The following is a 10856-nucleotide window of genomic DNA, read 5'->3' as shown; positions in this document are numbered from 1 at the left end:
AGCGTTACATCAGGGAAACGTCCTTGAGGGCACGCAGACAGATAGATGCCACTACTCCCTTTGGCCGTTCCAAGGAATGTAGCTCGTGGTATCAGCGGAGTTGGAAGAACTCGAGTGAATGTAGCTTGTAGTATCGCTGTGTTTGAGCGTACAAAAAAATGGTTACTGTAGCAATAAATGGTAAATGGACTGCACATATGTGGCACTTTTATCCAAAGGCCTTTACAATATTACCTGACAATTACCCATTCATGCACAGATTCACACACCGACGGCGGTGTCGACCACGCTAGGCGACAGCCAGCTTGTCGGGAGCAGTTAGTGTGAGGCGTCTTGCCTAAGGGCACCTCAACACTCAGCGAGGAGGAGCCAGAGATTGATATAGCAACCTTGCACCTTGCGGGGGCATCCGTGGCCTACTGGTTAAGGAGTTGGACCGGTAACCGGAGGGTGGACGGGGGAAGTAGATCTCTTCAGAGAAGGAATTTCCCCCAAAAAGGGTCAATAAAGGATAACATAACTTAACTGCCCGCCAACCCGCTCTATCTCCTGAGCTACTGCCTTTCCAATGTTCTTCACAACACTTGGTAAGCCTATAGGAGCTTACTCCAAAAATAACGCGTCTCGAGTCGTGAATTAGTTTGACCTTTCACTTGTCAAAAGGGAACAATACAAACAAAGGCACGAAAAAAACGTGTAGGCTTCTGGCTCCTTTTTCCCCGCACATGACGTCACTACTTTTGACATCATGACTCTATGGAAGCCTTATGGGTCCATGCTAATTGGCAATCATATAGCAATATATAATATGTAATAATCATATAGAATACGAACCAATAACTCCAACTATGCAAAATCGACATTTACTAAATATGGTGGCTCAGTGGCATAGTGTCTCGCCAACAACACGTCTAATGGAAATTTCCGTTGCAGTTGTCAGGCGAGTCCATGCGAGTCCTGTGAGAGGGAGGAGGCCATTGTTTCATCCCAGTAATAATGTAATTCCTTATAAGGGGTCTGTTGGCGTGCATTAATTATTCTCCCACTGCTGATCTTCAAACCGGTCTTTGTGTATTAAAATCTTAAGTGGAATTAGTCGTCTTATTCAAGGGAGAAAATAAATATTGACGTTATCACATTTCTGTGACCTTTAACCAGGGAGAAACCAAACAAAGGAGGCCTTGTAAATCCCACGTTTTTCCGCTCTCTATTTGAGATAAAGACATATCAATGAGGAGTACTCAAATCCATTTCAATGCGGTATGAGGAAACACAATGAGTTCAAAGTCCAACACTTATCACACAAATAAATCAGTTAAGGTTATTAAAGAAATACAGTTGCCAACTACAAAAAGTGTACTTCTTTGTCTACTTTTAAAGAGAAGAATAAGTCAGAAAATTAATGAATTAAATTCTATTCGATTCAATTTTATTTGTATAACCCTTAATCACCATTACAGTCTCAAAGGGCTTAACATGCCAAATATTCATGACACCCCCCTTTACCCAAGCCCCCACACGGGTGAGAAAAAACTCCCTTGAAATTAGCAAGGAAGAAATCTTCAGAAGAAACGCATAGTAGGGGATCCCTTCTTCCAGGGATGGTCAGGAGTGCAATGGGTGCCACAATTGACATACAGGTAAATACATGCACACCACATGCACATGAATAAATTAATTACTTTAATTAATGACGTCGCAGTTGGGGTAACGGCGTATTTACGAATCCTGCTATGGCCAAGCCAAGACCAGCAATGACCCTAGCAATGTAATCAAGCATTTAAAATTGACATTAAAAAGACCAACGTGGTAAATATACAAAGAAAATAAATCTCTTTACGGGCGCACCCATTTTTGTTGAGAGCATCATCTGTATACTATCAGAATATTGGTTAGCCGACCAACCAAAAGGGTGCGGGCCTCCCTGAAATGCTGCAAGAAAGCTGGGAGATTTCAAGAGCGAAGGGTAACTTTTTAATTTCGCAAGTGACTTGCTTGTTTTTGCACATAACCGTGTTCTGTAGTTCCTCACACTGATGATGAAATTAAGTTTGTAAATGTCTGGTCTCGATATATTTAGAAACTTAATCATATCTAAGCAAACTCATCCAAGCAGAAGCGAGTATCCAAATGTCAGTATCGTTGCTAGGTCTAGGCTACACTATGTTGTGATGTTAACCACGTATTTTCATCCGTTTTGGCTGTTGCATTGGGATAACAAATACATTTGAGGAAAGCGTAGCAGGCTATCTGCCCGTGTTAAGTTGGAGGGATGGTCATGCCACGATATGTAATGCATGCCCCAACAAAATGAGGAAAGAACAGTAGAAAAGGGAAGTTTTCTTTGAGCTCTTTAGACTGTGCAAGATTGCCGTAACCCTTCCTGTAAGCTCAGCCTCTTGAGAACACAGTTTCTCCACAATAAAACAGATAAAATAAAAAGGAAATGGCACGTTGTTGTGCACTTTGTTTTACCCTGGAGTTTTTTTTCACATTGAAACACTGTATTTGTACCCTGTACTGTATTTTATTTTCATTTTTTATCACCCCACCTCTCTTGCACGCTTGTACAAAACAAATGTTTATATGATTTTGACGGTTTATGGCGTAAGCTCCATCAATGTAAGATACTTTGACAGAAAAATACAGAATGGTGTAGTTATGAACTCTTGTTCCAATTAAATGTTTGATCTTAAAGTAAAATAAAGTTTACAATCTTTAAATATAATGTTTTGCCCTTTTTTTTGTGCCCCTCTGGTTAAACACTGGCCCCTCCTTGAGCCCCCTAGTACAATTTGTCTAGAACCGCCACTGATCACACCATAAATCCTCTTCCTCCAGTCAGGGAAGGGAGGAGCATTCCGCCTCGGAGCTCCGAGCCTCCGGGTCATGGGTTGGAGCTAATGTAAGAAGTGCAGAAGATAAGCTCTTTATCATCAGGGTCTAACCCGCAGTACAATGTACCTCTCCCGGGGAGTAATGTTGGCCTCGCACCCAGGTCCATCAGTTATTTCGCTTCGTGTTATCTGCAATATAGCCTATATATATTTTTGGTGGTGGGTTGGTTGACAGCGTCGAAGCTGGTGTTAAAATGTACCAGGCAAAGCTTCGTTAAGCTGTTGTTTTGATATTGGTGCTTTACATCCTATCGCCGGCAGAGGCTGCTGCAGTCTGCTATTGCCTAAGTCGAGCCCTTGGCCGCCCATCCACGGACACGTTGTTTGGCGAGGCTCTGCTGCCCTCTACTGGCTGATATTGGCTGGAGCCAAGTTTTCAGCAACCTGATCTTCCATGCTGTGCTCCAATGGCACATGCCATCATGGCACTGTTATTAGTAGGCCTACTATATATGAATCACAAAGATGTAATGAGGACGCTGAGATCTGTGTCTGCAGCTGAGTAGAAGTGAGGAGTCTGTGTTTTTTGAGAGGGTATGTTGTGAATTGCAATGGAGTGAGTAATACGATTTAGTTTGTGTGTGTGTGTGTGTGTGTGTGTGTGTGTGTGTGTGTGTGTGTGTGTGTGTGTGTGTGTGTGTGTGTGTGTGTGTGTGTGTGTGTGTGTGTGTGTGTGTGTGTGTGTGTGTGTGTCCCCACAGACAGAAACACACACACACACACACACACACACACACACACACACACACACACACACACACACACACACACACACACACACACACACACACACACACACACACACACACACACACACACACACACACACCCCACCACACACACACAAACAGAAAAACACACACACACACACTAACAACTCTCCCCCTCTCTCTCTCCCTTTTTCTCTTTCTCTCTCTCTCAAACACACATATGTGCTCTTGTATATTTCCGGTTATCTTCCTTTCCTTTGATAATGAAAGACGCAAGATTCCTAAAGGGTCACATGACCTAGTTATATTGATCATGCTATTCTTAGTGGTCTTCCTGTCACTGGAACACAAACACAGAGTCAGGACAGATGAAGATGCTGATAAATCAACAGGAGACGTCTCCAAGTAAGAGATGAATCCTGATGTTGAGCAGATGTCAGGTGCTCGTTGGAAATGAGGGATCCCAGAACGAGTGACTTATGATATAATACGTCTTAACAAACCAAATACTGATATAGTATGTCTCAATAAAAGCACTGCCTCATAAAGGTGCTGCAGGATTGTTTTCTACACATCACTCATATTGGTTGTGTGGTATCAATCCTAACACCACGGTAACGGATCCAGTGTGAGAGAAGGGGGCGAGATGGTGAGTCATAGGTCTCCTGTGACCTGCGGAGAGATGAGTTGATCAGATCATATGCTGCTCAGCTTCAGTTCAAATGAGTTTCACTATGGAACTAATGTCGTTTGTCACTCCTGGTTAAAAAAAAAAGTTAATCCCTCTCTCCTGACCTATTAGGTTTGTGTGTGTGTGTGTGTGTGTGTGTGTGTGTGTGTGTGTGTGTGTGTGTGTGTGTGTGTGTGTGTGTGTGTGTGTGTGTGTGTGTGTGTGTGTGCGTTTGTGGGTGCAAAAATGTGTCTGTGGTTTGAAGTTGGATTTCTTTAGTTTAGTGTAGTGAAACATTTCATAACATTAATAAATGCATTATAAAGACATTGTCTTTCTTGTGGAATCAGGTTATTATTGGAGGCTGGTTGAGGTTCCTCAGCCACCTTAATGTTGGATGAGTGACGGCTAGCACCAGTTTTAACATTCATATCTGATTAACAGAGAGCACGCCATACAGATTCCACACATTTGGAAGTGTTGTGTTTTAGCAAATCAAATGACCCACAGACATTGTCAGACTTTATCTGAACTCTGAAATGAATGACAAATGCACATGTAGGCTGCCTGGCCTTGTGCAATAGGCATGGATGGCCCCTTGTTGTTTGCGATACTGTGTCTGCTTTTATACTATCAAGTACACCAAACTGAATGTTTATTTCACAAAGATCTAATAAAATGCAATTCCCACTGACAACGTTCTAGCCTTAGAGCAAGTTTTCAAGGAGGCATCTGGATGTTATTCATCCCCATGGCAACCCCTGGAAGGAATTGACTCTGACTTCCACTCTGACTGCCAAGGATCCAGTGGGGACGTGATGTCTCAACTTTTGAGATGGTCCCGGTCATCGAGGTGTCGTTACACTCTGAGTTGTCGGGGATTTTCGTGGTACAAGGTTTTCCTCTGAGACTGATGATGATCCTGAGCAACACGCACACACACACACACACACACGCACACGCACACGCACACACACATGCATTTTGTATGAACCAAGGGTTGCCGACCTCGGTTGAACCGCTAGGCTGATATTGAAGTGAAAATGAAACGATCCAATCATAAAAAAGGATCTAAGCCTCCCAACTTCTCCAGCATGTTGCATTGATTTGCGGTGAGATGCAAAAACGATAATCCAGAAGAAGCCTTGTCAGCACAGTTAATTTCCCCATTCCAGAGTAATTTGCAGAAGAGGCGACGGCCCTGGTTCCCATTAGGTACTCCCCGGCCATACGTGTGTGGAGCTCGGGGCCCAGTGGCACCTCGTACTGGGATGAAAGGGAACCCGGTCGCGGGTCTCGGGCCAACCAGTCCTCCGCCGGCGGGACCTTGGCCTGGCTCCAACGTAAACATGGAGGGTTTTATTGGTCATTAGGCCCCATAGGACCTGGGGGCGAGGACCAGGAGGTGAGGAGAGGAGAGGAGGGGGCGGATGTGTGTGTGTGTGTTTGTGTGTACGTTGATGTGTGTTGGTGTGTGTGTGTGTGTGTGTTTGGGGATGGGTGTGGGTGGGTGGGTGGGTGTGTGTGTGCGGGGGGAGGGGGGTGGGGGGCCATCACAGGGTGCAAGGATGCAAAAGAAAAGACCTGATGCCTCAGCACTCGAGGAGGAGGAGGAGGAGGAGGGGGAAGATGATGGAGGAAGAGGGGGAAGAGAAGGAGGAGGAGGCGGAGGAGGAGGAGGAGGAGGAGGAGGAGGAGGAGGAGGAGGAGGAGGAGGAGGAAGATGATGGAGGAAGAGGGGGAAGAGAAGGTGGAGGAGGCGGAGGAGGTTGGAGGGGTAGGAGGAGGTGGAGGCGGTTGGAGGAGGAGGAGGACGAGGAAGATGATGGAAGAAGAGGGGGAGGAGATGGAGGAGGAGGTGTAGGAGAAGGAGGAGGAGAAGGGGAAGGAGGAGGAAGAGGAGAAGCAGAAGTCATGCTGTGCTAAACTCTGTTTGTGTGGAGCAGTGAGTCGCCCCACCCTGCTGTGAGCCAGTCAGAATGACAGGACTGATGAGTCAACGTAGGGGGGTTGCTCCATGGGCATTGGTATACGAGGTGCTGCTGGAGTCCCTGTTTAGTGTTTACAATGTGACGCTCGTATCAGTTCGCGTTCACTGCTGCATAACAAGCAGTGTTCGTCCTCAATGACACTGTTTCTTTCTGGGTAAAACACTTTTTTTTGTGGATGAAATATGCCATAATAAAATGCGATCCTATTATTCATTAGGTCGTTTTGTTATTATGGAAATGACGAAGGGATTTATTAAATGTTATTTCGAGCCAAACAATAAATATCAGTGGTTCGGTGACTTAGTGCTTGCACACTGCAGTAGAAGAGATGAGACATGATAAGATGGTGGAAAGAACTAATTGTTTCAATTGAGTTGTTCCACAAGTTCGATCCAGCCCGTCGTCTTCTGAGAAAGACTATAAAAGCCGGCTGAAGTAGTTTGGATTGTTTATGACTTGAATCCGAGAGAGATTAAAACAGCCAGCGCAGTCTTTAAAACAGTTGTTGGTAACATGCCAAGAGTAATGGGGATCTGGACAAAAAACTAAATAACGACATTAGAATAATCAATAATGAATACCTCAGACTTCCTCAGAAAAATGAATAGGGAATCCCTCAAAAATGCGAATGCGGTATTCATTTCCTCAGAATAATGAATAGTGAATTACTCAACAATAATGAATAGTAATTTCCTCAGATTAATGATCAGTAAATCCACCAACAAGAATTAATAGTGATTCCCTCCGAAAGATGAATAGTGAATCCCTCAGCAAAAGTGACATCAGCATAACATCAGGCAGCCGTTGCGGGCTATTTTCAGTTGAACTGAGTTAAGATTCAAATGAAAAAGCGTGTCATTTGCCTGTGCCAATACATGGTACGGATCCAAGAGAACCGTACATCTTGAGTTAGTTCCAACGGAGCATGTCTGATCCATAACAGTCCTCTTCCACCTTCCTCCTTAACCCCTGCAAAGTCTCTAATGGAAAAGTAGGATGTTGGACGCTGACGCCCACAGACATGTCTGAACTGTCTGTCCACTGTACTCCGCCACGGCTTCCTCTGTATTGATTTCTCGTCTCAAAGGCAAAAATAGCGGAGGAAATTCCACACGCACTTACCAAAGCATGCAGGTTTTCCAAGGGCCGAGACCTCGTCTGGGCGAAAAGACCTTTATGCTCCATCCTCTTTCCACCATCCTTTTCCCGGAAAATAAATTGTTTTTTTCTCGTTCTGCTATTTGATATTGGTTGATATTTGAGCAAAGCGTTTATGATATTTTTTTACTTGATAAGTTCTGGGAAAAACACAAAGAATGCAGCATTGTTTGAGGGGGTCTTCGTGTTGAAACACACTGGAGAACAACTATTTGGTTTTTGTTGGCTCCCTCCCCCTGCCTTGAAGAGCTGTTGTTCAGTGAGGACCGGGCTGAACCTCCAAAAACACAAATGATTGTTGTTTAATCTTGCCAAACTTTGGTTTCAATGTGACCCCCCCCCCCCATCCCCATGTTCTGATTGATTGATGAGGCCCATCTGGGTACAAGCCTAGCCTGGCTGGTACAGATTATATCCTGGTTGGAAAACACACCACACCACACACACATTTCACCGCAAGCACACACATCGTGTGTGGAGCGTAGGGAAGGAGTTCCTGTGGTCTGTGTCTGAGCAGGACCATGTGACTCGCTGTGTTCTGCATGCGGAAAGGATTGTTCCCCTCATTGTAATCGGCCATTCAACCGATAAAATATAAACGAAAATAAACGCAGTTCTGGGCTGTTTTCTTCCTCCACTATTATATCATTCCGCAGACACTTTTATCAGAAGTGGCTTACAGCGATGCTGAGAGCAGATACTTTTTTTAGGTTGCGGGCATTGGGATTTGAAACAAAAACCTTTGTCTGGGCGTCTTTGGGAGTCAAACACCCTAATCGTAAGAGTCTAGACTACTCAAAGCACTTTACAATATTACCTGACAATCGCCCATTCATACATTCACACACTGTTTACGGTGTCGTCAGCCATGCAAGCTAACAGGCAGCTCATCAGGTGCAGTCAGGGTGAAGTGTGTAGCTCAGGGACACCTCGATATCAACTGTATGCCAGTATAAAGGCTTTTTTAGAAAAATGAATTTGGGGTAGAAGTATTTGACCTGTTGGTTACCATCTTTTTAAATGTATGTGTTGAAATCATACATGTGTTGAATACTATTGAGCACACAATGTGTATTGTACATTTGCATTGTGCAGGCAAAACACACATGAGATACGGGTGGTCTGATCATAAACCCACCATAATCACTGACATAATGACATAAATACTGAGAAACCAATTGTTTCTGGGGCAACCAAACTGGATCATGTGACGTTATAATCCCTCTGTGGGCCCTGAGATAAACAACCATATGGAATCCTATCCTGAGTGACGTCCCATGAGAAGTGTTGTTTTGTGCCCCGTCCAATCATGCACTGTGAAATGTGCGTGTCTTTTTTATTTGGTTTCTGGGATGTTTTTCAATTCAATGACCTGAACTCTGGTAAAGAAATCATGTGGTAGCAATTGAAAAAATCGGCATAGGATGATTGGTCTGACAAAATACGATCTTTATCCTTTCAAAGTTAAAATACGAAGGGAAATAACTCTATTTATAGATAAAAACTGACTAGCTTTATCAAACAATCCATTCTATTTTTACAAACATGTCTCAATGTTTACCGCAAACCCGACACATCCACTGCCTGAACCTGACCTCAGACATGATGTTTACCCAGAAGTCTGTAATGGTATGCATTACCACAAGACACACACTACGCCTTTGCTTAGCATTAACACCTAAAAGCATACATTTACCACAAGAGGAATGTTCACGCATAAAGCTGGACGCCTCTATACCTACACAAACACGCTGTCATTCATTCCAGTGACCACAGCTCCCCGTCTCCACGGTGACAGGCTGGAGATGTTTACAGGAAGTACCAGCAGCAGGAGAAGGTGAGCTCAGAGCAACGGTCCGGTGTGTGGAAAACACTCAACTCCAAAGACCATTAACCTCAGAGGCAAAGTACTGGAAATGAACTCCTGATCTGAACTCATATAGTCCTGTGATGGTCCCTCACACAGCAGGGTGTGGTTTCTTTACTGGCGCAAAGTGCCCGACGGAGAAAAGCTGAAATATCGTTTTTTTGGGCCCTTTTTCATTTTTTTCTTTCACACACAGTAGTTTTCCTGAATCACCGTCTCTAGGGTGTAGTCATTGAGTTTGAAACGCCGCCATCTGGCACGGCCTTGACTTGCGGGGAAAGAACACTAGAGCTACAGGCAGTATTCCCTAGCCCCTCTGGAAGCTCACATTTCAGTTATTACACCAGCGCAGTTGCAGCACTACCCACTCCTCCCACCCATCACCCCCCCCCCCCCCCCCCCCCCCCCAGCAGTGACCTGGAAAAAAAAGATCCATCAATAACTCCCCAATCCGGACCAGCAGCCCCCATAGTGGGAATCCGCCCCCACAATCCCTCTCTCCTACCGCTGCCCCACATTCAGCTGACACCCTCGTCGCCGTCTTTATGATTTACACCTCCCAAAGTACAGCTGACCTCCTCCATGCCGAGCGAAAAAACATGGAGGCCGTAAAAAGGTCTCTGCTCTCCAATGACATTTCAGGTGGAAGTAAAATCTCACACTTCTATTATGGGTTGAGAAAAAGAGTCAAGGAATACACATTCGTTGTGTTGTGTGTGTGTGTCAATAAAAACAGTGTGATGTGGATCTCCGTGGAGATGGATGTCTGGAAAGTTCAGTGCTAGGGTGTAAAGATGAGGCCTAATGGCATTTCACTTAAGGGCCACACTGTGGACTTTTATGGTCCAGATGTCTGGCCGACAGAGTCTACAGTATTTATCCAACTTAGATCATCCCGCATTAAATATATAATCCACGTGTTCATTAATTGAAGTCAATCAGGATCCTTTTGCGTCTCAGAACATAGTCATGATCGTCAAACTTAAATATCATGATTGAATAGTCACTTTACTCCCAGTGACTTGACTGTATGACTTAATATCATCATTGTTGCAATTTTCATTATAGATTTTGACACACACACACACACACACACACACACACATACACACACACACACACACACACACACACACACACACACACACACACACACACACACACACACACACACACACACACACACACACACACACAGAGCAGACCACATTCACGGGGAATGTTGGCATGTGTGAGCCGTGAGAGGCTGGGAGGTTAATCATATTTCCCGAAGCGTGTACGGCTGTTAAGGCACATTCACTCACACACAAACCCTGGATATTATTTGTTAGCATTGACGAATGTGTCATGCTAACACACTCCATGTGAATGAAGCCAAATAGCAACGCAGGCTAGCGTGTGCTAACGCGTGGCATATTTTTTGCTCTTGCCACACCAATTGTTTTACAACTATTCTCCTGGGAGGGCAAACAACTGTCGACAGGGTAATGTATTGCACGTTAAAGTTCACTAACACAACATTGTGTTTGTTTCAAATAAAGAACGCTTGGCGCCTCTGACTCA

Source organism: Gadus chalcogrammus, chromosome 16, assembly GCF_026213295.1.
Source record: "Gadus chalcogrammus isolate NIFS_2021 chromosome 16, NIFS_Gcha_1.0, whole genome shotgun sequence".
In the NCBI taxonomy this organism is placed as follows: Eukaryota; Metazoa; Chordata; class Actinopteri; order Gadiformes; family Gadidae; genus Gadus; species Gadus chalcogrammus.
The sequence above is the reverse complement of the archived record's forward strand: the minus strand, read 5'-3'. Positions refer to the sequence as shown.